Source organism: Rhyacophila brunnea, unplaced genomic scaffold, assembly GCF_057557595.1.
Source record: "Rhyacophila brunnea isolate RB1 unplaced genomic scaffold, BYU_Rbru_1.0 scaffold_5, whole genome shotgun sequence".
Classification (NCBI taxonomy): Eukaryota; Metazoa; Arthropoda; class Insecta; order Trichoptera; family Rhyacophilidae; genus Rhyacophila; species Rhyacophila brunnea.
In genome coordinates, this window is record NW_028233170.1 from 148,996 (window position 1) to 173,005 (window position 24,010).

General features: G+C 35.0%; 1 protein-coding gene across 4 annotated transcripts in view; it reads right to left on the bottom strand.

Moving 5' to 3' along the window:
* kkv (hyaluronan synthase-like protein kkv) overlaps window positions 1-23,758 on the bottom strand; it is a 77,446-nt gene extending 53,688 nt beyond the window's left edge. For all 4 annotated transcript variants that reach the window (XM_085955998.1, XM_085955994.1, XM_085955997.1 and 1 more), the window contains exon 1: window positions 23,305-23,758. The gene's annotated coding sequence lies outside the window, so the exon portion shown is untranslated. The remainder of the gene's footprint in view (window positions 1-23,304) is intronic.
* Between the last annotated feature and the right edge of the window lie 252 nt (window positions 23,759-24,010).

Below are 24,010 nucleotides of genomic sequence, written 5' to 3' on the forward strand. Positions count from 1 at the left end.
AAGCGCGCCGGTTCGTAGTTAACACACGCAGAGCAAATGACCGACAACGCCAACAAGTACATCGAACATTTACATCCGCTTCGTTTCTTCGTCTCGCATTCGAGTACGAGCCAGATATTGAATATTCCGCTCATCCAAAAGTGCTGATTGGTGCTATGGATAAAGAATGTCCCCATTGTCATGCGCTCAAATTCAAACATGAGTCAGCCGGGATGTGTTGCGCATCAGGAAAAGTGCAACTACCAGAAATTGAGATACCACCAGAACCATTGAACAGCTTGCTCATTGGCACGGTTCCAGATACAAACCTGTTCCTGAAGTCCATTCGCACATTCAATTTATGCTTCCAAATGACTTCGTCCGGAGCAACAGAAATAGTTCACAATACTGCGGCAAATGGTCAACAATTCCATTCTACGTTCAAAATCAAAGGTCAAGTATACCACAAAGTAGACTCATTGCTGCTAATGCCAAACGAACCACATTCATTTTTACAAATCTACTTCATGGGCGCGGCGGTGAGGACATCAATCATGTGGATGCACGTTGCGGCTACAATAGCCTCAATTCGCCTAATGCCAGGCGCATCGTCGGCGAACTGGACGCCCTGTTGAATGAGCACAATGAATTACTGAAATTATTCAAAGCACACATGCACGAATTGCAAAGTGACAATCACGCTATTGTCATCAATCCTGATAAAACACCAGCTGGAGAGCACGTACGTCGATTCAATGCGACTGTTGTTGACGACATTGCTGGAATCATGGTTGGCGACCGCACATCGACGCGAGAAATCGTGATTCGAAGAAGAAACAATAATCTGGAGTTCATCGCTGACACACACCGTTCATACGACGCTCTCCAATATCCGCTAATTTTCTGGAAGGGACAAGACGGATATTGCATAAACATTAAACAACGAGATCCTGTCACAGGTAATTCATTCATTATGAACATCATTACTCATTTTGAATTGAGAAAATTAATGGTTGATGTTTTTTTGTTTTTATCGGCGGTCATCGTCTACAGTGCTCTATTCCTCTTTCTGTCATAGATCCCATCCCCACACACTTACGATACATTCGTTACTTTTTATTTAACAACCAAAATATTCACTAGAAATAATTTATATGGCAGAACAACGTTTGCCTGGTCAGCTAGTAATTACATAGTTTTCTAATTTTATGTGTATTTAATTAAATAAGTTAGATTCTTTGTTACCTATATGGCTTGTCTACCTCAGTCGGTCAAATTAATTTTTCCATAAAACAGAACGATAATTTTTGGAATTTTATGAACCGAACGGCGCTCCGGTGCGTTCCGGTCCATTTCGAGCCCTACACGAGACATCACTGATTACATGCATAGATATTATTTAATGGGTCTAGGACGATTTGGCGCCGGGACAATTGGATGCCACGCAATTCGAAAATAAATAGACGTTAGATACTTATAGGTATTTAAAAAAAAAAAAAAAAAATATTATTATTAATTGTATTAACGTATTATATTATGATTTAATAGTTGGTGAGAATTTATATGTGCACACGTAAATAATGATTTAATCATGCATGTTTAAGTTCCAACGAAATAGAGTTTTTTATTTTATATAATGCATGGTAATTTTAATTAAAAAAACATTATGTTAAGAGTAAAATGAATTAAAACAACTGAATAGTAGATAGAAACTGATTAAAATTCCTCGTCTACGTTCTGTATACGTGTCTACGACAGTGCGGTGTCCAATTGTCCTGGCGTCCAGTTGTCCCATTCTCTTATTTAATAACTACTGCCATATTAATATATTTGCTATTATCACTATCATCGGTATAAGTTATAACAACTACTGTATAATTATTTAGTGACTGGCATCTGGAAATCGTCTCCGACGCAGTAGTCATCAAAAAATTCATGCCATTATCATCATCATTCATGGAGATATAATTGCCAACAACTCTTTATTTGATAATGCGTGCATTCTTAACATTGTTTAAAAAATACATTCACCGTCGATATAAAATTTAAAAAAAAATAACCTGAATAGGTATCCGAGTATCAACAACTAATTGGCCCTATAAGGCCTCGTGTCCTGGGTGACTTTGGCTATTGAACAATTCAAATAATAATGAAATTAAATAAAATGTTAATTTTTCATTTAATCAAATATTATTTATTTATATTTTTTAAACGCGACTTCCGCGGGGCCCTTGTCCAGTAGATTATTCTTGGGAAAATTTGATCAAATTATTCAAGTAGGTACATCTACGTTGTATTTTTAATAATGATCCAGGAAAACATATTATTCAAAAATAGCTCTTGGAATCATGGGAGATGCAGTACAAAACAATATTGTTAGGCTAATTAATAAAGCGGCCAATATTTTTTCTTGAAATTAATTATTGTTACCGAAGAACCTTGGTATATACTACCTAAAAAAAAGCTTTTGAATCAAACAATTCGCAATCCTCCCCCAACCTCTATATTAACCGTTTTTGGAAGCGAATATGACTGCGATATATTATAGCATACCTAATCGGGCCTCGCATATTTTAATAGAACCAACGCTAATATAATATAATTATCATTTAATACAATAAACCATGGATTTAGGGATTATGACGTTAAATCTTGATAAAATCTTGGATCAGCCAGTACTGAGTACCGCATTGTTAAGACATGGTATCACACACCAATCATGTATCCGTTGACATAAGTACCTAATGCTTATTCACGGCTATAATATAATGAAAATTATTTCGATACAATTTAATGAACACAAATTTTGAAACCAAAGGTCTGCACTTTACCTAGTGACGTCACTGATGAACAGCTCATAACATAAATGACGTGTAAATAATTGTTTAGAGTTATAGTGACGAAGAAAGCTTGTAGACATACTAGACTGTGCATAGTCCCCACCAGTGGCGAAGACTCCATACTAGGCGATTATTTAAAGCCTACCTTCTTAAGAAAAATATTTATAAATGTTATATTGACATATTAAATAATATAATCACATAATAATATTATATTCAATATGCCCAACGACATCTATCGTATAATTGTCATAATAATTTTACGATATTTTCCCCTATTTCAATAAGCACCATTTATTTATGGCATGTCTCGAACGTTTAAAAAAATAAGCGACATCTCGTTTCGCTTCACATATTCAATGGTTTATGTTCGCGTGAATCGAACGTTTTTTTTATATGAAGTTTGTTTCTCATAATTTCAAGACGTCTGGGGCGGCACATAGAAATCGGTAAGCTATTTAAGTAGCGCTTAAAAAATTCTATGGGATTCAATCACATATAAATATTGATTGTTGTTAAAAATATAAAAAAAATTATCTCGTGATTTTTATTTATCAGTTATAGTTAGTTCATTCATAGACTAAGATGATTTTTTCAGCCAATGTGGGTACCTAAGTCTGTGTTTTAAATATAGAAGTATTTTAAAACGTCTAGTTTTACGGGTTAAATTAAAAATTGTTATGGAACAGATACATAACAATGGATTTTTTTAAAGATGACAATATATTTTGAGCGTATCTTTTAGCGTTTTTAAATGTTTAGGAAAATACATACTTAATTCAAATTAATTGCTTATTTTTATACCATGTCATGTTATTTTATAACATAACACACTAAGTCGAGGAAGTCTTTACGAGGGCAACACTACGCAAAAGTACGACCGGATCGCGCCTGCGCACGGGATAGTTTGTACGGAGTTCGTGACACTATTTCCGGCGCTATCGGAGCTAGCGGGCTTTTTACACAAAGGCGAAGCAGGAGTCGCCCTCTCAGTCCTGATCGTTCGAAGGAAGCAGACGTCTTGGCCAGTTCCGCGCCTCGGACCCTGGGCACAGGGCTTTCGATTTCCTGACGTTTTGGAGACGTGGACGATGGCCATCTGAAGGACGTCCCCCCCACGCCAGGAGATCGGAGGAACTCCACGTTCCCCACACGTTTGAAGACGCACTCCTCGATTCCGTCCTGGAAGGAATCGAGGGCAGCGAAAAGGCTGGAGAGCCTTTTGTGTAATCGGTATTTATTGTCATTTTATGTTACGGTCCACCGACCGAATTAGCTTTTGGGTTTTTGTTCTAATTTATCTAAATATTGTATCGCTTTAGGTGCTCGTGATTCACTTAAGTAATTATACATTTTTATACACTGTAGCCCGCAAGTTATCTTATTTATTAATATACAATTGTTGCAATTTCTCTACTTGCTTTTCATTTAATTATCCTTCACTATTGTCTCTATGCATCATCATAGAGTGGCGCTCAAACCGAGATATTTATATTTATTCCATCATTATGTAATTTATTATTATACAGGAACATCCAACGAATGAGTGTAGTGACCGGACAGGTAACTGAGGTCTTAGAGGCAATAAGTCAAACCACCCACGACCCTGCATCCCATTTCCCCGAGTCTCATGCTTATTCCTATATCCCCAAACCTATCCCTATCCTATATCCCGTTCCTGATCCCATCCTTCCTTAACCCCCATGTCAAACCTTTTCCATGACATTGGCACCCAACAAGCATCGTGTTTCTTTTTGAATATTTCTTTTCCAAAACACGATGACTTACCTCTTAAAGACTCGCAGTTATTTGTTTCGGATTATGAACTCGTTCGTTATTTTGTCCTAATTTGCTAAATTTTATTTGTTCCGATTATAAAACTTTAAATTTTGCTAGTCACGATTTCATACAATAATTGTTACCGTAACGGTATTTTGTTTTCAGAGTCATTAGTTCTAATTATACCGATTTTTGCCGGCTCACTTTTAAATTTTTTGGTTTACCGTCGTGGAGTTGCAAGCGAATCCGCACGGCGTGATTTTAGACGCATTTTGATATTTTTTTTTATCAATAGTACTTATTAAACTTATAAATTAATTAATGACAAATTAAAACGTATTATTTGCGTAATATTTTTCTTAAAATTTTCTGGTTCGGTGGTCGTAACTATGTGTGTTATATTTTTCATATATTTATATAGTCTTTTATTGACTTACGCGGTACTTGCAAGAGACGTCGGACTAGTCTATGCGGTATGCGCAGGATGGCGATCTAAATGATAGAGATCAATACGTCAATTTTATCATTGTCCTTGTGGAATTTATTTAATTTTGTGTTGTAAGTTACAATTATTCCTTCGCAAATTAATATTAAGAGTGTTATATATGGTTTACACCTAATTTTGAAATACAATTTGCACATTTATCATCAATACATATTTCTTCTATAATTTATGTGATACCCACATTATTGGTATGGAAATGTCAATATTTGGGCATCGGAATTTGTGTTAACCATTGATTGTTTCAGCAAAAAGTTTGTTTAATGTTTAGTATGGTGCTATAAGTGATTTAATAAAGTTCCAAAGGAGAAGGAAGGATGTTAAACTAGGACGATATCGACATGAACATTTATATACCTACTGGATGACAAGAATTATTAACCTCAAATTTGACAGAACCATTGGATTGAAACATACTATGTGGATGTAACACCAAATCAATTGGACAGCTGGATGAACCTTATTATGGAATGGAGTTTACAAAAGGTCCTTTCGTTCCATTTCTATATTGTGAATAATTAATAATTTCTATATCTCGAATAAAATCATTATCGGGTCTTTCATTTTAGTCGGCAGTCGCGCTGTCATCGATTATTTGAGTGATATATTTTCATTCTTGTTAAAATTTGACACTAAATTATTCTGAATTCATTTCTTCTTAATTATTAACCTTCTATTCATTTTATTTTGCTATTACAATTAATTATTTGCGACGGTAGAATACATTTATTTCGGATAATATGTTTTTACATTGTTTTTTCTTACTTGTTTGACAGTTCGATATTAGTTTTTTCAAATCTGTTCTTTTTATAATGTAGACAATTGAAATTATTAATTTCGCGTCCATTATTGATAAAATTGAAATAACCTTTCGTTCATTGAAATAAATTTAGTCATTTTTAATTCCTATTCAATTATTCATATTCCAAATTGATTTCTGGGTAAAACTTTAAACGTCAAGCGCGCTTACATTTGCAGTCGATAGATGACACCTTCATAGAATTTATTTGAAATATTTAATTTCAAGATTCTGTTCTTTCGTAAGAATGATTATTTATTATACATAAATAATTATTTTTACAGGTGAATATTTTTAATAAAATTTTCCTTCTTAATTCCTATATAAAAACTTCCGTCTACATATTTTTTTTGAATCAATTTAATTTTTTCTCTCCTGTCAATCCTTTCTAATTTAAAGACATATTTTTTTTAAAGCTTTTTGATTTCATTCTAGATGCTTTCACTCAACTATATGCAACTTTCCGTCCTCTCCTAATTTTTTAAAAAAGCATATAAGCTAACATTAATTAATATCTTTAAATTCTTTTTTTCTCTTTTCAAATCCTAGCAATCAGCTATTTATTATTCATAAACATTCAATTTACTTTCACTTAAATTATTAATTACATTCTTTTTGATTTTGCAATTTTTTTTGGATAAATAAAAAAAAAAATTACTATTTAAAAATTTTCTATATACGTGTTGCATACATGTTAATTTTGAATTTGGTAAAATATTTCCATTCATGTATAGTTGTTAAATGATATAATTAAATTTTTCTTTGAGTATTAAAATATTTTTCTTTCAAATACAATCTTGAATGGATATTTAATTACATTTACATTTGAACTAACTAAATTATTTTTTCTTTCAATTTAACTTGAATTTAATAATTGATTATTTTTTTTTTGCTTGTTCACCATGCTTATTTCAATGGGCAAATTTTTCTTTAAAAATGCTGATATTTTAATTTATTATCAACTATGTTTGAAACCTTTAGGAGTTGTCAAACCTTCATTCATTATGACACACACTCTGTCAAATATCTTTTCTTTTATTATTATGGAAAGGTGTGTTTCCGTGCTAATGACACTCAACAAATTATTTTGAATTTTGTCAGGGCCGCATTTTAATAATGCCTATTTATTAATATTCAATTTTTTCGTGAAGGAATTTTGTACTGTTTGGTCTTTTGTCTATTACACACCTCAGATATTTATAAATTATAATTATTATTTTTGCTCTTTTACAAGCTTCTTTTTTGGATTGATTTTTTATCGAATTAATTATCGCAAATTTTATACATATATTATGTCATTGAGTAATATTTTCTATTATAAAATTCTATATTTCTTTATTTCAATTTCTTTGTGAATTTTTACTCACCTATGGTAAACTATTTCAGTTACTGACTTCTTTCCTGCACATGGCAATACACCCTTGTTCCGGTGAACGTCCATCGCAAAGGTGGTGGTTGCAGACCTTTCGGGAAGGAGGCCTACTCAACTAATACCACACATTCAGCATCTGGACCAACTTTTGGTAAACAAGCATAGTTCTAAATACTACCATAGTGCCAGGATGAGAGTTATGGTGTTCCCGGAAGACGCAACCGCTGTCTTAGCGTTTGGAAGGGCCTGTCAGTTTAGTTACCTAGTGATATAATATCTATATTTAAAATTACCTACAATTGTCTAATTAAGTACATCGCGCTGGTGATCGTGTGATCTTTATTTATACCAGTTGCCTTTGTACTTGTTTTTGCGTGACGGTTTTGTTTGCTATTTTTATAATATATTTTTTTTATTGATTGTAGTGATTGGTTATACTTGTTCTGTTCAATGTATCTTTGTCGGTACAGGTTGCGGGGAGATTTTATTATTATTTGTTGGCTGCTAGCTCCTTGGAAGTCGTGGGAACTGAAGGTGTCTCACTACTGTCCGGTTTGTTTTAGTGATCCGGGGTGCCGAAGATGTTCCTCGGACGCGTCTGATTTTTTTTTCTCTAGCAGTCAACCCTCTTGGTATTTGGGTTGAACTATCGGTGCTGAAGACGGTCCCGTTAGTCCCCTCTCTTTTTGGCGTTGGAATCTGCCGCTGATTGTGTGGATTCCACCGCACTCTGATGTTTATGGTGGTGAGTTGGCAGGCGTGATGCGAATAATAGAAGCGATCGTCTGTCGACACTGATGATGTTGTGCAGCGGCCTGGACTGTATGAAGGAAATCAACCTACTTATCAAAATTCCTTGAGGGAAGAAAGTGGACGTTATAATACGATCTCTTTAGCCTTTCATTTTTTATTTTTTGCAGCCCCAACTTGAATGTCGGACCAGTTGCGAACCATGTTGTTCTTTAATTACATTTAGTTTCCGATGTGTTCATGGTTTCCTCGTCGTTGCCTGGTTTTCGTGTGGTGCTTCCTTAACTTCGTTTTTTTTTGCTCATCCGGATCAGGTCTCTTCTTGCTGGATTGCTAACAGCAAGGAGGGAGTTGTCTCGAGATGGCGTCTCGGGTTTGGCGGGATTGAGTTGGTCCAGAATCTGCGGCGGAGTATTTTAAGTAGTTAGCCTTAAGTGTGTATGAAAGGGATATGGCTAGTTTTGCTATCGCGAGGTTTTAGAGTAGTTTGAAGCAGAGCCGTATATTCTGGAACGGACGATATCTTGCTACACCATTGTAGACTTTAACGTAGTATACTAAAATCGATGATTAATTTTAATTATATATTTTGTACTAGGAATTCTTTTCTAGCTTAGTTTCCTCCTTGTTCGCGTTATTTTATTTGTGGGAGCGCTGCTTGGGATCCGGACCATGGCTTGGAATTCCATCACACGTCAATTGTTCTTTCAGGCTTAACAGAGAATCCACATCACAGCTGTTGGTTGTTAGCCACACTGTTATTTTTATTCAGATTAGACATCTGAAAGTAGTATATTTTAGTAATGTTCTTTTTAAATGTTCGGACGGTGCTTGACGCACAGTATTTATTACTTTCCGATAGACTCGCCCTCACGCAAAAGCAAACTGGCACTCATTGTTTATTAATTATTATGTTATTTGTTCGAACCAAGTTGGTGAATTTATTGTATTTATTATTTTGTATTATGTATACTTGCCAAAAAACCACGGCATATACGATTGAGAATTTATATTTTTTGCTTTGTGCACTTTATAACTTTTGCCAACTATTAAAGGTTCATCTTTTTTTCAATAACTTAATATTATTCGAAATCAATCTATTAAATCATTCATTGATCTATTATTATTTTCAACTTAATTACTCAATGCTTATATTATTACTCAAATTATGGAAGCAATTTTAATTTCTATTAATTACTTTATTATATTATACTATCTCTGCAATTTTATCAATTTAATGAATTGAATTAAATTTCTTGAACTAAAATATTAATTCTTTATATACAATATATTAATTTATTATACCATTTTATATATTATTATCTGAGGTGCATTTATGTAAATTTTTTGGCTATTATTTCAATTTTTTATACTGATATCAAATCTTTTCAAACTAATAATTATTATAAAACTCTTCCTATCTTTTTGGAAGCTTTATCTAAATCAATTTTTATATATTCTAAATATTGCAGTTTTACACTGCTGGGTTGAATCCCCACTATTTGTTATGATGTGAATTATCTGTGATAAATTATAATATTTTATATATTTCTATATACACGAGCTTAGGTGTTTTTATATTTATTAGATCTTTTTTAAAATTTATAAATTATTGGTGGACCGGTTAGGTAGGGTAAATCTACGAGACCTCTCCCAGCTCTTCACTCTTCAGCAAATAATCTTCTTCGTTTTTTGGATTCTTCATAAGCCTCTCCCTCTGTCACCAAATAACAGAGTGGAAACTTCATCTATATGTCTCCTTCGCTTCGCCTGTAGCCGCGCTATCTCTAAGCATGCCGTCCATGATGCCCAACCCCTGGGAGGATTGATGCTATCAGAAGACCCCCCCGAGAAGTTGACAGTCGAAGTCCTCGCTATGGCTTGTCCTTCTCTTACCGAGGTTGGAGGTAATGTCATGTTATTTTATAACATAACACACTAAGTCGAGGAAGTCTTTACGAGGGCAACACTACGCAAAAGTACGACCGGATCGCGCCTGCGCACGGGATAGTTTGTACGGAGTTCGTGACACTATTTCCGGCGCTATCGGAGCTAGCGGGCTTTTTACACAAAGGCGAAGCAGGAGTCGCCCTCTCAGTCCTGATCGTTCGAAGGAAGCAGACGTCTTGGCCAGTTCCGCGCCTCGGACCCTGGGCACAGGGCTTTCGATTTCCTGACGTTTTGGAGACGTGGACGATGGCCATCTGAAGGACGTCCCCCCCACGCCAGGAGATCGGAGGAACTCCACGTTCCCCACACGTTTGAAGACGCACTCCTCGATTCCGTCCTGGAAGGAATCGAGGGCAGCGAAAAGGCTGGAGAGCCTTTTGTGTAATCGGTATTTATTGTCATTTTATGTTACGGTCCACCGACCGAATTAGCTTTTGGGTTTTTGTTCTAATTTATCTAAATATTGTATCGCTTTAGGTGCTCGTGATTCACTTAAGTAATTATACATTTTTATACACTGTAGCCCGCAAGTTATCTTATTTATTAATATACAATTGTTGCAATTTCTCTACTTGCTTTTCATTTAATTATCCTTCACTATTGTCTCTATGCATCATCATAGAGTGGCGCTCAAACCGAGATATTTATATTTATTCCATCATTATGTAATTTATTATTATACAGGAACATCCAACGAATGAGTGTAGTGACCGGACAGGTAACTGAGGTCTTAGAGGCAATAAGTCAAACCACCCACGACCCTGCATCCCATTTCCCCGAGTCTCATGCTTATTCCTATATCCCCAAACCTATCCCTATCCTATATCCCGTTCCTGATCCCATCCTTCCTTAACCCCCATGTCAAACCTTTTCCATGACAACCATCAGTGAACTTTTTAAATTTCATCAATTTTTATGTACCTATTCATCAGTAGTAATGTCGGATTATCTTCTTATTTCCCTTTAAATATATCTAACAAGTGTGCTTTCTCCACAGCCTACCTCTTTCCAAAAGTCACCCTTCGCCACTGGTCCCCACAAGGGCGGCGGAACGGTCTCGGGGAGGGCGTGGTGGATCGACCAGATAAATACACATCACAAATTTGTTCTAATTGTAAAAAAATCTCCTGCGGCGCTGTTTTACTTCAGGGATGTTAAGGTTTTTAAATACCTACCTATGTAGTTGTGCGATGCAATTTTTGATTATTATATGTCGATACACTGAATACCCTTAATTTTACCTCAAACACTCAGTGCTCGAAATGGAAAAGTTTACGAACCGGAGCGCTCGAAAATTTTCTGAGGATATTAACAAGGTTATCAAATTTTATGTGTATAAATATGCTAGATTTTTTGTTATATCTATGGCATATCTAGCTCAGACGGTCAGATTATTTTGTCCGTGAGGAGCGATAACTTTACAAATTTCACGAACCGGAACGGCGCTCCGGTGCGTTCCGGTCCATGTTCACACTGCCTTTAACCTTGGTGATAGGTAGGGGGGCTGATAAAGATCCTGGCCTGGGGGCCCGCTTCAGGATGTGGGGGCCAAAAGACTGTGCTGCAAGCAGTTCATGCACTGGTGACTACGTACTAAAGAGTGGCACATTACATGGGGCGCCTAATGAACGAAGGAAACGTGGATATCAGAGTACGTGGATATCAGAGTACGTAGGTACTCGTACTTCTTGTGGAAATGAGATTTTATTGGATTAGGCTGTGTAGCGTATCTACTAAGGATTCGCGCCTTGTATCTAGGCGCCTCGAGCAATCGAGCAAAGGTTCCAATCAGGTTTCGCACTCTCTAGAACCGGTCCTGGTGTGATAGGTAAATGGCTACGGCTACAAACATGCAAACATGCATCACCTAAGGTTTGCAGTTTTGATATAAGTACTTTCGTCACGCCAATTTCACAGAAATTCGTTTTTGATAGATTGAAATTAATCTCTTAAAGTCATCTAGGTACCTACTTGCTGCAAATATAGCGAGATCAATAATTTATTACGTCTAGTTCACATCGTACTATTGTAGGTACTGCTAGGTGGTACTGCTACCAACTTACTTATGACCGCGACTGAGCATACATCCTTTCAACGCAGATACAATACCTACAATTTAGAATTAAATAGAGGATCGTCGAACTTGATTGGGCAGGAGGGCGGGCTACCTTGCAGAATGCAGACGGTCGCGGTCCGGAGGCTAGCCAGAGGGAGGAGTGGTCGCAGGGTTTGAACCGGCTGCTGGAGAAAGAGGGCGAATGAGCAGTTATTAATTGCTATCGCCAATACTATAATAATTATTAATATTCTTTGGTCGTTTACAGTTACATGCCACTTCGCCGATACTACGGTCATGGCAGTAAAAAATTATTCGCGCTATTTATCTTCAATAATGTTATTATCGAAAATTAATTGTGTATCGATACTCGACAACTCCATAAGTAATTCAAATGGATGTATGAATATATACAAAAAAACACTAAATATACACATTACATTATACACCGTTTGGAAAACGCTACTGTAGAGCGTTACACTGCTTTTATCTTTTGCGATAGGTAGGGGGGGCCGTCAAAGATCCTAGCCTGGGGTCCAGGTCCAGCTTCAGGATGTGGGGACCATGACTATGATACTACCAATCTAGGTACTTACTAATGTAGAATTATTGAGGTAAGTACCAATTTACGTTTACACAACTACCAATAAATTAACAGACCAAATCGACAGTCTCTAAATTGAAGTGCGTGGCACGATTTATGAGGGTCCGCGAAATTTAAACATTAGTTATGTTATTAATAAAATAAATAAGTACGTAGTCAGTAGTAGATAATATTATACATATAGATATACATATTATTAGATAGGCTTTTATGAAACCTTTCACATAAATGAAGAAAATAATTTAAACAAAACGATAGTTAGTTAGATACCTAATACCTACGTGTTCCCATACAAGTTCAGTCATTTTAAGTTAAAATAATCCCTTAATTGAAAATGCTTCCCCTGCAGTAGTTGCCACACTAATTATGCCCATGGACCCATTCTTAAAGCAAACACCTGACCATGAACCCCCAAGTGAAATAACTACATCACTGCATAATAAAAAATATATAAATTTCCTTTTCATATCTCGAATGGTCATGAAAAATAATAAAATACAAATAAAACATTTTGATATTTAAAGTAGTTAGTATTTACTAAGATTATTATATAACCTTTGTTTTAAAACTTTTTTTTTTCATTGACATGGGTGAATCTTTTATTTTTATATATATATTTTTATTACGAATAATGATCTTTATAATAATTATTAGCCTAAGAATAAGGTAGTGTTTTTTTGAAATACGCCTATAACCGTTTAAAATAACATATTTTTTTTCGGGTTAGGTACATGTTCAATGTGGAACGGAATGTTGGAATGCCAAAAGAAATGGCGTATTTAAAAAAAACACTACCTTATTCTTAGGTCAATAATTATTATAAAGCAATCATTATTCGTAGAATGTTTATCACACTTGAATGGTCAAAGACATAGCTTATAATTAGTATCTTTAAAATTATCTTCAAATGTGTTAATCTTGCCCATTTTTTGAATAATAAAATGCCTAATTCTTGTCAAATTTGGGATCACAGAGATTATCAATATAATTTTGTATCGTAAATATATCACTATAATGATGTCGACATAAATTATACTGATGGTTTTATAAATGCGTTTAAAAATTAATAAATGTAAAAAATCTTAACACCACTGCACATTTATGTACTGAAATATGACTATATTCTAAAACAATAGAGCGAGAGGTATAAAAGAATACTATTTTATGTAATAAAAATACTTTATGCAGTCATCAAATGTTTAAAATAAATATAAAGGATAATAAGAAGGCTTCAAAATTATATAAATAGATTATCTACAACGTTTAAGGAATGTCCAGGATCATGCTTTGAAAATAGAACAAAAGCTTCATTTAGACCTACGCTGAGCATGTCCCCCCTTAAGGAAGGTTTAATTTTCCAGATGAATGTTAGAAACGATTTGTGTGCAATCGTTTAATAGAAATAGTCTACGTGAGACTCCACCGTTGTATAAGGATAACGAATTTTCCAGCATTTCCAGGGAACTGAAAATTCTATAAATCGTGTTTGTTGAAACTCCAATTAATAGATCTGAAACGTTTGAAAATATTTTTAGTACCTACCTACAATGGTAAACTAACAACATTTTTCTCGCCGAAATTGGTTGTTGGACAAAAAATTATGAAACGGGTTTAAAAAACGTGCGACACTGGGGACGGGTTCAAATCTGACCGGCCGTAGAGTTAATTTTTAGTATAGGTACATATACCTACTTATTTAAAATGTGTATGAACAGCCGTAAGTTTGTATGGGCGGGGTCTTTTATGAGAGCTATTTTATTGTCCACGTTCTGATGGTAACCGTTTCGAACCGCTTACCTACATGCGTATCCACAAAAGTGTTTAAATTAGAAATATTCTAGTAAATGGCCAGCGCAGTGCGCTCATTCAACGCGCTCCCTGCCCTCATCGGGTTCCTCCATCTTGACCACCACGTACCTACAAGTGCGCGGTGCCTCTACTATGCTCCTCAAAGGTGAGAAGGCCGTTTTTGGTGGCTTTACGTTGTTCCGCCTCCAAACCTTGATGCTGAAGCGGATAATACGTCAAATGATGCTGGATGCGGTGTCGAAGACCTGGCAGCGAAAGTGGGATGCCTCCACCAAGGGCAAGCTCAAATATTTGTGGTTTCAATTTAAGATAACCAGTTTATGTCCTGAAGATCACACCGGTCAAGTCTTGACTGGCCACGATGGATTCGCCGCCGAGGTCTTTGAGCTTGGACTTGTCACCCGACCAACATGTCCGTGTGGCAGAGAACTACAGTATGCAAACCACATTATTATTGTGGACACGAAGATCTATTTACATGATAGGTAGGTATGTCTGTATTGTTTTAACATTTATATTATATTATGTCAATTACTTATAGTCATGCGTGCCTCGGTCTTGAGCATCTGCTCCTGAGAAATTCCCAGACGTAAACAACTGCTGATTCTTCACACCCAAAGGACCCCGTGATACGTTCGATTAAGACCGAGTGTGGTGCGGGGCGGTTTAGGTTTAGTTAGAACGGAACCAGTAGACAGTCTAGGGATGACAAACCCATGACCGGCTGGTAAAGTACTGGCCTGCTAATCGATTTCTAGATTCCCGCTGCAAAGGGTCCTCCGGTGGTCATCACATTTTTTTCTCGCAAACTCCAAAACGAAACAAGATAGCGGACATCCTTTAATTGCACTTAATTGTCAACCACCAAGAGGTACCTACCTACTACTAACTGTTAAACATAATTTTCTAATGCGATGCCAGGTATAGCAAAAATGTTAATTTTATATCTGCATGAACGAGAATTTGTCCAATTTTAGACGAAATACTTAGGGTAGGTACCGACCAGTATTCATGGATTCTAATGAACGACAACGTCTGATGGCTTAACCGTGGTCAAGTTTTAAATCGGTTCATTAGCTTAAAATAAGGCTCTTTTTACACGAACGTGATAAAATATCCAGAATTGTCAAATTTGGAAAGGTTGAATCATATTACACAACATTTGATGTCATTTTACATTAAAAGGTCAGCAACTGCACTTTTATTTTATTATGCGCGTGAGCAGTTTTCTTCAATGAATTTGATTAAAAAATATGCATAAGGAAACCGACTAAGACTTAACAAAGACACGGCTATAGCATATTGTGTTAGATTAAATAATAATGAATTATGAACCGTGGATAGAAAATTCATCTTCAAATTAACAATAACAGATTTCCCACTAAGTAGTTGAAATATTTTTTCAATTATTATTATTTGACAAGCGATTTGGAGTTTCGAAATTTTGAATTCAATTTTGACCCACCTGTAAGATTAAGTTCACTATCCCGTTCTAGACCATTTTCGAGGGGTTTGAGTCCCATCTGTAAGCTTTGTAAAGCGACTGTTTTCCGTACATTATATATGGGAACAATCGTAACTGCTTCCGTAGGTAAACGTTTCAATAATCTCATGACATGAAATATGTTATAAGTGATTCAATATTACCTATAGCAGCGAATGACCAATAGTGAAAATGATAAAGTCGTTCAAACTATTCAGTTATGGTAAAGGTAGATAGATATCCATTTGGAGTAGGTACGGTTGGCGCTCGCCGAGAGGTGGAATGGAGAAGCAAACTTGCTTCAAAGTGGTCGGGGAAAGTAGGTCAACCGGCGGCTACAATTTACTAATGCTAATAATTTTTATACCGCCGACGAGTTTACTTCATTTTCATGAAATTTATAAATACGCAATATCTATAAAGACCTACTCCAAATTATAAACAATATCTTCCCCCCTCTTTTAAAACCGGCACGGGGATGCGTTAAAGAGGAAAAGTGTGTACCTACCTACAGTCTTTGCGTACATATGTGGCTCTTGAAATCCAATTTGAAAATAAGACTTTGGAGGACTTTTGATGATGATAAATGTTTCCAAGGTTCAGTGGAAAGGCTCTCCGTTTCTTCATTACATTTCCAACGTCATACTAATATGAATCTGGGTTCACTTCTCTTCTCAGAAAGACTTGCAGATTGCAATCGACTAGAGAGATCAACAAATGACAAGCGGGAACATAATATAGGGAACTAACTGATCATATTTTTTTTCTAGTCGCTCAATTTGCATTTCATGCCTAATTTCGGAAGAAATCCGTAATCCAATCCACTATTATTGGTTGCTAAGGGGGTGGTCCTAGCAACTATATTATTAATATATACGTGCGTTACTATGGAAATCAAAATGATATTTCAGTATTCTATATTTGTTTGTTGCAAAATAGCAAAAAAATGATTTGTTGACAATTGCCTTATTTGTCCTAAATTATTAATACATAGAATTGTCAAGTTTATATGATTCAACAGAAAATTTGTGATATATAAAAGAAAAGAAAAAGTGATATATAAAAAGTTCTTTTTATCTTGTAATTATTTTAGTTTAATTTGTTCACAATAGGTACATAATATTGTACGTAAATAATATCAATCTATCCCAAAGTACGTACCTATTATCAGTTTTGTTGTGTAATAAATATTTCCTAGAGGTACGGGGAATAGAAAAGATCGGTAACCCCGTATTTATACCATGGTGATTTTCTATATGTTTTATCATGTATATGACAATTAATTTTAACCAATAGAGTTTTTCAGTAGGCTTTCAGGCTAGATTGAAAATTATGGAAAAATTAAAAAGATTAGATTGTTTCTAAATAATCACTTAAATTATTAAATGAAGGTTTAATATCGACGCTGAAACGTTTGCCAGAGACCAATGATACCTATCATTTATCTTACCTACGTAGGTACCTACTTAATTAATATCAAAAAAAAAAAATGCGATTGTAAGATACTAAGTACTAAGATAATATGCATTATAACTTATAACGATAGATACCTACTGATAAGATTGATAAAAATAAATATGTTAGTATACCTACATAATTGATAACACCTAGGTAAGTAGGCACCTACATACTTAATTAATGTTATATTATGAAAATATAAATTTACGGTGACACAAAATATCCAAAGAATATTTTAACGACTCGATTTAAAATATTGTAAATTTTAGATAATATCGTCACTGTTCTGGCAGAACACACTAATTCGAAAAAATTTAATATTGAGTTAGTACCAAAATGTTCCTTATTTCAAACATTACCGTCTGGAAACCTTCTTAATAAATAAACAGTCTTTATTTTAAAGTCATCCTTTTTACGATTACTTAATAAACTCACATGATAGACCATTATTTCAAACATTTTAACAACTTCAAAGTCAAATTACTCAAAATTAGTATTCTCCAGTTAGTGTGTTTTTTCCTAGAACAATATCTTGCCAAAGTAATTGATACATACTTTTTGAAAAACTTCAGAAAACACACATATGAAAGCTGGCCTTTTTCTGGGATTTTCTTTGTGTGTTTTCTGAGGTTTTTAAAAAATGACGTATTTTTAATAATATGAATCTACTTAGTCCAATCTCTTTGGAATCGAACATGTTAAATATTATTCGTATACAGTGGCGCACCCAGGATTTAATATTGGGGGGGGCCCAAGGAGGATAATGTAAATTAGTCCCATAGGATCTTTTCTTCTTCACACCCTAATTTCTCGTTTATCGCCCTTTTGTCTATTGCACTCGGTGTACCTATACCATGGTCCCCACATCCTGAAACGGGCCCTCAGGATAGGATATTTGGCGGGCCCCCTACCTACCGCGAACATTAAAGGCAGTGTGAAACACTACATTAACGTTTTTCAAATTGTGTTTTAGTTCAAATTAATGGTACTCATACAGTGAAATATTGGCGATTTTTAATACATTTACTTTAATAATGGAGCTATCGAGTATCGACACATAATAATCAAAAAATATATTGCACAATTACATAATTGAACATGTTCATGGTTATGAAGTATAATAGCTCCGCAGGCGACTTTTTTATTATTAAAGCTAATGCATGATGTGTGTTTATCTCACTTATCTGGTCAACCCGACACGCCGGGCCCCCCACGGCCCGGCCCCCCAGGCTAGAGCCCTGTCAGCCTTTACCTACACCACTCCGGAATTCGGGTGGACACCGAGAATTTTTTGACAGTTCCATTAGGGATTGGGTGTCTAAAATCATTCTGATAATTTTGGGGGGTGCCAGGGCCCCTTGCCCCCCCCCCTGGGTGCGCCACTGTTCGTATACACCTACAGTATCTATCAACTAGAAAAATAATGTGTTGATAGGAATAAGTTTAATTACGCGGAAGACACTATTTTGGTGTAGGAGTACCTAGGGTAGGTACGAACCTAACTACTAGAGTAGCACTTGTACAGCTGTTGTACATCATAATATTATTATATTGATGCCCTTGCAGCCTTGCTGAGGAGCTGGTCTATCATAAAACATAAACAATATATTTTAAATAATAGAAAATGTGGAATCAGCTTGGAGAGGCCTTCATCCAGCAGTGGATAGATTCAGGCTGATGATGATGAATATAAATTAGTAATAAGAAACTAGTTAAGTACCTACGTGAATTTTTATTGGTGTTTATTTATGTTAAAACTTTTTTGATTATTGCTTCTCCAATAACTTAGTTGGGTACAAAGTCAGGTCCTTTTCAATAATTTAAAAATCATTACAACCATTGGAATGGTCCAAATCGTTCGTTTTAGCATCATACAAAACTTAAAACACATAAAAATAATTTTCATTTCGTTTACAATAAATATTTTTACGTCTTATTTATAATATCAGTAAATGCAGTAGATGTCCAGGTCAAGAAAAATTTGGTTTCTTGGTACGAATAACAAATTTAATGTACATACCTACTGACAAAATAAATAATGCATCCTTCTTTATTAATCATAAATTTGAATGCTAATGAAAAAATACTACAGTGGGGTCTTGCGCAATGTATTATAGTTCAAGAGTGGGGGTTCTATTTAGTTATGCCTATTTTAAAATTAATATACAAATTCCACAATATTATCTTTTTTGAAAAATGCGTAAATTCCAGATTCATTAACGTGCCTGTCATAGTTTATCGAAATATACACCGAGGATTACTAGAATGAACCATTTCATGGTTTTAGGTATCACAGGTGTTTCTTACACAATTGTTAAATGCATGGCCTCCACATCTCGAAGCGCGCTCTCAGATCAGGTTGTTTGATGCCCCCCCCCCCAACCTATTTTTAAGGTTAAGGGCAGTATGATGTTCTACGTTAGTTTCTGTGATAACTATGGTGGTTTCAAATGGTAAAATTAAGGGTATTCCGTGTATTTTTATTATTATCTTGAATTATTGAGTTGTCTGCACTCAGCATCATAATATTTTAAAGCAGTGACCGCAACCCCTTTGTGGTAACCAAGTAATATGCGAGCCTTCGACATACCTATTGGATTAGTAGCCATTTTTATTATTCAGGAAACACACTAAAAATAATTATAAAATAAATTTCTACGCGTGAATTATCATTTAATTAAATCAATCAAATCACACTTTGAAAGCCAGGCGACTTTTTTACTGTTAGAGTAAATTTGTTGTGTGTATTTATCTCACTTACCTGGTTCATCCACCACGCTGGGCCTCTCCTAACCCCGGGCCCCCAGGCTGATAAAAAGTTACATTTTCTTACACTTACAAGAAAGTCGCCTGCGGCGCAAGCTTATTTAATGAGACACACCTATGTCTATAGCTCCATTGAAAATACTGTACTTGTACTACATATTTTTAAGTTTCTAACCGGTCAATTTATAATATTTAGATTTTTCTCAGGATGGGTTTATCACGTCATGAAACGTCTGTTCTAATATATATCTATCATAATAGAGTTCGACAACGTTAAAGCCAGTTCATTTTAATTATATACCTACCTATTTCACATAATATGTTATTTTCGTAAAGTTTAAAATAATCATTTTTACATAAAACAAAACTATTCAGGAAATTCCTTTAGATTTTAGTGAAATAAGCAGGGGCGTAGCAAGATGTCATAGCAACAGGAGCAGTAACGAAAAATGCTCCCCTTGATAATACAAAACTTGTAACTATGCATACATGTATGTACCAATATTATATACCTATAAATATTAAGTGTATCATTACAATACCTTTAAATAACACGGATTAAATGACTGATAATATACTAACCTACGATTTTTTTAAATGTACAACCCTTCAAAACTGAAGACAACATTTAAGGATCCCCGATTTTTTATTAGTGTAAAAAGCATAGCACTCTTTGTATAAGTAGGCACTAAAATATAACAAACAGACAAAACTGCTAAATAATAAATAATAATCAAAAACTTTTTGACATGTAATAAAGACCAAGGTCATTAGCACCTTTTTTAAGAATAGTATTATATTAAATTATTGATATCGTAATCATAAGAAAATCGTTCTCCCCAGTGTTTGGTATTCCCATTCATTTCACTATTTCAGCTTTCTACGGCTGTTTTTTTTTTCATCGGGCAGAATTTGAAGTGCGCTGCTGGTTGAGATCAACATTATGTTATCCTTATCTACTGGTCCGCGGATTCACAGATTAATAATGGGAAACACAGATCTATAATATACTTATTATAATACAGTCGCATATGTAATGCGTTTAGATGTAAAAATAAATGGCGCACTGAAATGGCGCAGTGATATAATATACAAAAAAAAGTAAAAAGGCAGCCGTTCAGTGTTGGCCCCAAAAGAGATAACCGGTTGGAAAACAAATATTTTATGATAATACAAAAACCGAATATGTATCCATTCTAATAATGATTATCATTATGCCCGATGCATACAAGTTATGTAAATACTTTTGCATAATGTGTAAATTTAAAAGAAAACATATACGTACAATATATAATATTATTATAAAAGTATCTACTTATAATACATATGATTTAAATGTTTTAAATTTTAGTATACCTACCTATATATTATAATATATCTATTCAGATTTCAAATTGATGATAGTCTTCTCACGTAGGTATCTAAGTATAAACATACAAGCAAAAATTACCTAGTAATAGCAATATAGCATGGGAAAATGCATGTTAGGGATAACACGAAAAGACCATAAAAAGCCAATGGGCAAAGAAGCAGACAATTGCATGTGTTAACGCAGTGGCGTAACATCTCCAATAATTGGAGTAATTATTACTCCAGTGTAGAGATGAAGAGCGATGAAGTCAAATAATTGTTATAATGTAAACCTATAATATGTACACACACAGAGTCACAGACACACGCACATATCAGTGGCTAGGGGTGGAGGTGGGCTGTTAAGATCTGATATAAATAAAATAGTGCACACTACACTGTGTCTGTCATATTTATTTAATTTTGTTTTCATTGAACAATACAAATTGCAGATGGTGCTGGTTAGTTTTTAAAATTCAATTAAACCCTACCTAGACCATAATCGATAAAAATATTATTCTATCTATATAATATTTTTTGATTATTATCAATTATGGTTTAATTAAATTTTTATTTACGTATTACTTTTGTATTCGTTTTTTTATTAACATGTCACACCCCTTCCAAAAATCATAGATACGCCACTGCGCGATCTGGAAGATGTCGCAAACTGATGAAATGGCAATGGGGTATAATGTATAACCGCTGGACAAATGCAGCCATACAGTGGTACCCAAGGGCACTAAACAACCACAACGTGGAAGTGAAAAGCTAAGTACCGAGAGGACTCGAAGAAATTACAGAGAAGTTTTCATCCAGCAGTGGACCGACCCTGGCTGATGACTGTATTGCAGGTTGAGATTTACAACATTTCTGACTAATGGAGTGCATCGGTGACGTTCGGCCCATCGTATATTTTAAATTTAAATGAAAAGAACCCCCCCCCCCCAAGCTCGTTACCAGATTTAATTTGTATGTATGACGTGCCAATTCAATAGTGTGCTCTACTCCTACTTGTTATACCTAATATAATATTACGTATAATGGCACCACTGCCTCATAACCGGAACTAGAGACGAATAATGCAACAGTATTTGAATCAATATTTTTTTTCTATGTATTTTGTCAATTTTATTGAATGTGTCTTTACTTATTATAAGCGTATATAGCGCTATTTCTCTTCAATAACGTTATTATTTAAAATTATGTGATTGTTCAATACATATTTTTATTTTGTACCGATACTCGACAACTCTATAATTCAAATGGATGAAATATACAAATAAAAACTAAATATACACATTAATTTTACCGCATAACTACACCATTTGGAAAAGGCTACTGCAGAGCGTCACACTGGCTTTATCTTTAACGATAGGTAGGGGGCCCGCTTCAGGATGTGGGGCCATGCTACTTACCCATATATAGGTACCATAATTTTTTTGGAGGTTTCATATTATAAATATTTAGTAAGTACTTATTATCCACTTCGCTCATTCAAATTTATTAATCCTAGTTTATACTACTTATTATTAATCATATCAAATTATTCAGAATTCATACACACCCAAATTTTTATCAAGAGGACAGACTAAAATGTATATGTAGTCTATTTAAAGCTAAATATATAATAAGATTATTATAGGTATTCAGTGAAAACTTTTATTAAGGATTGCAAACTTTTAAAGTAAGAAGGCATCTACCTAGCTATATTCCAAATTGAAATAATCATCGCCAAACTTAGTTTTATTGTGAACGATTCAAAACATTCTTACACTGATTATATTTTGAAAGTAAATTTTCTTACCGTTATTGTGAAGGCTACCGATATGTCTCTCGATGAAAAGTTGCCAGGGCCGCAGGTATATTATTTCCTCCAAATATTCAATGAGTTTCTAATGCGATCCAATGTTAGACTTTCACCTGCATTTACGACACTCTTCACTTCGATTAATTGCAATACTCGTCTTTGACAAACTTCACTCAAACAATAATGCATTTATGATTTAGGACGAATATAAATTTCATTATTCTTATGACACATATTTGGCCGTCGATGTAGTCAACTGCGGACGCGATTTTCCTAACACAGAGACTTGACTTGACGCTTTCCGGTTAACATTACGTGTATTAATTTATTGAAGTATTACATTTAATTTAAGTCGAGGAAATGTGCCAGCTGTTGCTGCAGTCGCGTAAAGTGGGCGAAAAGAAAATCGCGGGACTCGACGCTCGCGCACTTCGACTAACCGAAGACAACTGCGAACCGGAGGCAATCTAGAGAGGGAGGAGGAGTAGGAGTAGATACCGAATAATTCGTGAAACAGACACGATCGGATCGGAGGTGCGAGAGAAGAAAGGCGAAGGCGGCGAACGACGAACCCTCAATGGTCAGACGAGTGCACTGCCACTGCACCGAATGCGGCGCACTCCTTCAATTCATGTACTTTGGCGAAATACCCAAAAAAAAAATTAAACTGAATATACATAACTCAGAAGCACTTCAGAAATTC